This window comes from Pan troglodytes, chromosome 15 (assembly GCF_028858775.2).
Source record: "Pan troglodytes isolate AG18354 chromosome 15, NHGRI_mPanTro3-v2.0_pri, whole genome shotgun sequence".
Taxonomy (NCBI): Eukaryota; Metazoa; Chordata; class Mammalia; order Primates; family Hominidae; genus Pan; species Pan troglodytes.
The window spans coordinates 14,963,964-14,970,517 of record NC_072413.2 but is presented as its reverse complement, the minus strand read 5'-3'; the positions used below and the strand labels follow the sequence as shown (position 1 = coordinate 14,970,517).

At 31.0% G+C, this 6,554-nt stretch overlaps 1 long non-coding RNA gene across 1 annotated transcript; it reads left to right on the top strand.

Moving 5' to 3' along the window:
• Nucleotides 1–2,288: 2,288 nt before the first annotated feature.
• LOC134808269 (uncharacterized) lies at nt 2,289–6,352 on the top strand. Its single transcript, XR_010150858.1, has 2 exons — nt 2,289–2,396; nt 6,015–6,352. It is a non-coding gene; the product is annotated as an uncharacterized LOC134808269 (long non-coding RNA).
• The last annotated feature ends 202 nt before the right edge of the window (nt 6,353–6,554 follow it).

Genomic DNA, 6,554 nt, shown 5'->3' with positions numbered 1-6,554 from the left:
CTGTCATATAACATACAAGCAAACTGTGTGTAATGAATCACACTGCAGTTGGAGTACAAGAGTAGGCATCAGGAAAGTGGCATGTGTGTCATTTTGAATAAAGGCTGTTGTGGGAAAGGTTCCTTCAGACAGATCCCTCTCCCTAGGTATTTACGTGGTGAGAAGAGCGGGTAGGGTTTGTGGAGTAGAGTCTGGGGCTTGTGCATCCTTAATTCAAGTAACAGCACTTGAATTAAAGGTTTATCCTAACTATAAAGCTATACATTTTTCTCATGATGTATTTGAATATATTCTTTTGTTTTCATAATGTAGCAGAATTTATTTTTTTCTATTTATAATTGATTCATACATTACTCCACTGCATATTATTACTTTTACGCACACATCAGTGACATAACTTACTCTTTCTGTTTTACATTTTTCAAAGTAAACTTAAATTCTAAACAATAGTACTGGGATTGTCAAGCTAATAAAAAATGTGTAGGAAAGTCTGCCAGATTTGACTGCATGAAAGTTGTACTTCAATACGTAGCAATTTAACTTTCCAACCAAATATTTCCCTTGTTCTCTAATATAAACATTTCACTTAAGGCAGGCTATTTGCTCCCCCCGTAGTCCCCTTTGAAATAACTTGAGACTCTCCTCCCATACTTTTTGTGTATTATTTTCACGTAAAATGTTCTCGTTTTTTCATTTTAGCCCCACAAACATCACCCATCATTTAAGGTCATCTTTATGTCATTGTTCTTCTCTGTCCTTAACTGTTCACAGAGGCTTCTTCATTTTTTAGGTTATATAATTACTAAAATTTTGACAAATTTTCAACTGTACCTTTTCAATTAAATTATCCTGAGCATATAATGTTTTTCTACAATTATATTTCAAGTCTTGAGGACAAATTATTTCTTATTTTCTCTCCTTCATTTCCAATAATATCTAGAAAAATATCATACACATATTTGATGCTCAAGAATATTTGTTTTTATTATTTGTTGATTTTTTTCATTGAACCCAAGTTTCTCAGTGTTATAAGATGAGGAGTCAGCACATATACTAAAATTGAATATATTCTTTTTAAGGAAAAAAAATATATAATCATATAAATTTTCAGGTCCTGAAGTATATGTATGTCACTTATTGCTAGTCTCTTCTGTATTTTATGTGAATGCCACAAACATTTTTAAAATTTTAAAGAAGTAAACATATATACAACATAGATTTTTAAAATGAGATATATGCCGAAACAAGGCTTTGAGGAGGTATAATGTTCTGAAATGTAATTAGATGACAAATTATTTCTGGTACACATTTCCTAACACTTATATTTTTCACCCACTCATAAAACAATGTGAAGTAGGTCATACTGAGCCACCAGATTAAACATTCAAATTATTCTACATCTCCAAAAGTAGCCCATAATTAAAAGGAATTTCATATTGGAATAACTGGACCTAATTTGCTTATTCATTAAATTGTGTCCGAGTGTAGTCTCTGAATTATATCAATTAGGGAACGAGAAGGCATACTTAAAAAGAGCTGAATTAACAGTGCAAATAAAGTAACCACTGTGGATACTTTTGAAAATTCTAGTATTAATTTTGTTAGTCAATGCAATGGAAATACATCAGTAGCATAGCAATAAAAAATATTTCTTTTTATAGCATCTTTGATAATTATAAAATTAATAAAGATTTATTATTTAAAAACTGAATAATTCCTACATCATTAAAATCACAAGTAACTCCACTGTCTAATTACAAAAACTATTGTGGTTTTTATGTATTTTCTTATCATTTTATTTATTTATAATTGATAGGTGAGTATTAAAATATAGCCTGACATTATTTTATGATTAATAATTTATTTAAAATATATTATATGATTGTCTATTTAAAATTAAGCCTGTTAAAAATAAAACTATTGATCTTTCCTATCCTCTAATCCCAAATTTGCTGCTCCCAAATTTAAACTCAGGTGAGTAATTCCAACTCTGTTCCTCCCATAGTTCAGGCCAAAACATTGCCAATATCATGGACTTTTGCCTCTAATATACAGGGTTCAAATATATCTTGTTTGCATAGAACAATTTCAATTTATAATTTACATAGTTTATAGTTTAGAACAGCTTCAGCAATAGTTTACACGATAGTTTCCTCACTAATTTCCCTGTTTTCTCTTTTGCTATGCTATGGTCTTTTTTCACAGATCAGTCAAACTGTTACTGCTAATTCTTTAAAGAGGCGATTGCTTTTCTGTGTAAAACCCTTCATGGCTGCCAATTAAATAAACAAAAGTTCTTACCATTCTCTAAGAAGCTTTATGTGACCATCTCCCCATGGAGTGTGACCTCATGTCCTCTGCTGTATCACATTGGCATCCTTAGTGGAACCTCACGGGTGCGTTCATACACCAAGGCCTCATTTGCTATTTCTGCTCCCTGAAAATATGTTCTCTCAATTATACTCTTGGCTCATTCTCTCATAACCACTCATTGTATTCAGATGATACCACCCAGTGAGGCTTTCAGCAACCATCTTGTTCAGTATCCAGCACCTCTTGTGCCCAGAACTCTCTATTCCCCTTCTTTGCCACATTTTTTAGAATAGAACTTAAACCATCTGGCATACAACACATGATACTTTGTGGTATTAATTACTGTTTTTCTCCCAACACTGGAACAACAGCTCTGTGAAGCCAAGACATTCTGAATGTTATTTTCACTATTTTTCCCCAATCCCTAGAAATGGGCCTAGAATATACATAGTAGATGCTCAATAATTTGTTGGTGAACAAATGAAAGTTGATCCTCAATAATATTTTATAATGAATAGGCTTACAATTTATGAAAAAGCCATAACTTATTTAGCCATCTCCCTAAATTTGCATGCTTTTGTAAGTAATAATATCATGGTTGTGAAAACAATTATGTGTGTATATACATATATGTATATAGGTATTTTATGGCAATGATATACATACATGTATAGTCTTCTGTAATATTTACAGGTGCTTTTGTTTTGCTTGCATTATGCAGCATATATGATTTTATAGCTAGTATTCTGGATGTCCATGAAACATCAATTAAAAAGAAACTAATATTATTAAATAGCAGACCTGTTAAAGTGGTAGTCAAAATATTCTTTCCCCATTATATACCTCAGAGATTTCTGATGAACCCTTTTGAAATCTAATAGTGGCTGTAATCATAATAAATTTTTTCTAGATAGTTTTACAAACAATTTTTAATCTTCAAAATTCAAGGCTAATGTATGCATGTTGAATGATTATGGCATTCATATATAAGCTATGTTTGGAACCAGAACTTACCAGTGCTTATATTTATGTGTAGGTATGATAGACAAAGCATAGGAATAACAAGATATCATTAGTTTACTATTCATTAAAAATATGAGTAGAACTGGTTTTGCTCTGTAGTTTTTGCTATGATAAACCTTAGCCATGAAAATAACCTGCTATTGAGCATGTGTGTCATCCATCTTATGACTCACCAAAAATAGGGAAATGAGTCTAGAACCATCAAAGCAGTTGACAATATAAGTGAGATTTCAGCTTGGATGCATTTTATTATAAAAGTAGTATAATTATATTCAAGAATTTGTTAACCTTTTATCTCACTAAATAAATTTCAATATTCATTATAAATAACAAATTCAAGCATTTAAAATATTATTTATATATTCTTAATTTTTGTTGTTTGTTTTAATTACACATGTCAATCCTGTTATGGAATGACATCAACATCCCCTTGGCAAGAGGATATTTTTAAATTTCCACATGTACATTTTAAGAGTTTGATACAACCCTATTTATCCATGATTTTCTCTTTCCTATAATTAGTAAGTTTCACTGTAGAAGACTCACTTATAAAAGTGTATATTATTATCATATTTGGATGATAAACTAAAATTGTGAAATATTTAGAAGCATTGTTATGAACTCATTAAAATTATCAGAATCACTTCATATAAAATGATATTTAATATGTTCTTATACATAAATTAGTGACAATAATTGTTTTATACTTTTAATTTAATTTGATTATGAAAACTTTCTATGTGTTTTTGAATTTGTGTAACCTTAGACAGATTGCTAAGCCCATTTCATCATGCATTAATAGAATAGGATTAGATAATCTCTAAGGGTCCTTGGCTCTAAGATTATATGATTGTAATTAATGGCACTGCAGATCTTGTAGAGGGACATTAAAATGGACCCATACCTGAAGTTACTTTTCAATTGAATTAGTACTTAGGGAGTTGAGACAGTAGAAACAAGGCAGGCAAAACAGTCTTTCATAACAGATCATAATAAATTTGCTAATATTATAGAAAGGTCATTGGAAAGTGTTTGTCCTTTCTTTTTTTTTTAATAGGACCTTCCCATTTTCACTTACAGTTTTGAATACATTTATACATTTCCTTCTTCAAGCGTCATTTAAATTAAAAGTGTTTCTATTTTCTCCAGATGGAGTTTCAATGCTCATAAACATTTACATTAGGAGAGAATATGGTACCTATTATCTAACTTAAGTTGAAAAAGAATGAAACTGTAAAATATATTTACCAAAATAACTAAAGATTTATTTATCTTCGGTAGGCCTCGATTAGTTTACCTTTAAAAAGCATTCATTGATACAAATTTTAAAAATCCATGTAACAGACGTCAATCAAATGTGATTTTTCTCCAGTTTATTATTTTCTGCCAGGGGAAATAAAATGCAATAATCACATTTTAAATATACATCTTTTTAAATGATTCTGTTGTTATACATGTGATTGTTATTCATATTTTTACTATTATTGAATGCCCCTGTACTGACCTTTCCAATTTGATAGTGCAGTAAGAAATAAACTTTTTTTTAATATTGAGAATTGGAAATGACCTGGTAATTTCTTTGTACTGGAGACCACTAATTGTCCATATAATGCATTCTTTCATTTTGTTTAGTAATAGAATCCTAAGTACATATGACCACAAGCAGGAGATTACCTTCTATAGTCTCTTATCAGTGATTTAATTTTGATCAAATATAATATAAATTATATTATGAGCATAAATTTAAGTTAATCTCCATAAAGACAAAGCCAATTGTTTTTACATCTCTTCTTACACATTTTACTGTCTGGAATGCAGAAGTATTGCTGAACTTAGCCATGAGGATGAAACACTAAGACAGGATTATAAAGAGAATACAAGATGAAAATCTCCTGGGGCCCGGGATGAACTCATGGAAAAAACATCTCCACCAACTCTCTTAATTGTTGGAGAGAAATATAAGACTACAATAAGGGTCACTCCTTATACTCATCATTTTTGAGTTAGAGATATTGACAAGTGTATCAAACTATATATTTTCTCCCACAAGACATTGAGGGGCACACTTCTTTTATTCTCCAAAAGTAACAAAAAATGCTTTGGTGTCTAATTTTTAGCCTGCAAGGGCTGTCATAGTGTTGTTTACAAAGACTTACATGTTTTATTTCCTTACCTCACTGCAACATTATAAATTTATCTTCTGTGCTAACATCACGATAGCATCTAATGGTTCCAAGAGTGAAGATTATCACTAGTTTATGAACCTTTGTATTCCCCAAAAGAGAAAGAGATATTATGTAACCAAATTCCAAGTATGATTAACCAAGATTTTTCTAAAATTTTCCACTTCTCAATTCTGTCTACTAATTTGAAATAACTGAGCAAAATACATTTGCAACATGATAATTCTTCAAACTCGGCTCTTATACCAAGCAGTACTGATGATTGGGGCATTAACAAAACCAATAAAATTGTTTTGCAAAACAAAAACGAAGTGAAAAATATGCTCAGCTTATCTTACACAATATTGTTTTCTATATCAAAAATGGCTAGATAACCTTAGAAAAAATGGCATATACATTATTTACCTAAAAGTTATAGTAATGTGGGTAGAAGCTTAAAGTGACCTATCCTGTCATATAGTTGCCATTAACTAGGATATTAATTATTCTTAAAAGGATGCAAAATTTTTCCAAGGGATGTGCATCTGCAGACAGTTTTAAGGGACTATTGTCAAGAACTGTGAAGGATCTGAGCTTACAAGTTAGCCTGCTTCAGTTTTATGGATGCTGGCAGAAGACACATAACTGTTTGGTCAGAGACAGAAAGACTTCCATTATTTGCAGCACAGCACAGAGTTGCACGAGCTTCATCTTTGCTCTGGTTCCTGTTTTCCCTCAAGTTTACTGGAGATGATGACAAGGAGTTCAAGTTGATGCTACACACAGTTTGTGTCACAGATGAAGAACTCCAAGTAAAGGAAACTTAAATCTTTAATAAATGAGCAGTAAGCACACTTGTCTGATGTTTTCTGTGGAGGAAATACTATCTTCATTTTACTTAAAAATAAACAAATCTGTTCTCTCATCCACAAATAAACAATATCTTGGTCTTCCAGGGCTATCCACTATATAAAGATCTTTAAAAAGGAAAACCTGTAATAAATGTGAAGCTAGTGCCTTTCTATTTGCAAGATGCACAGAAATGCATGAGACCAA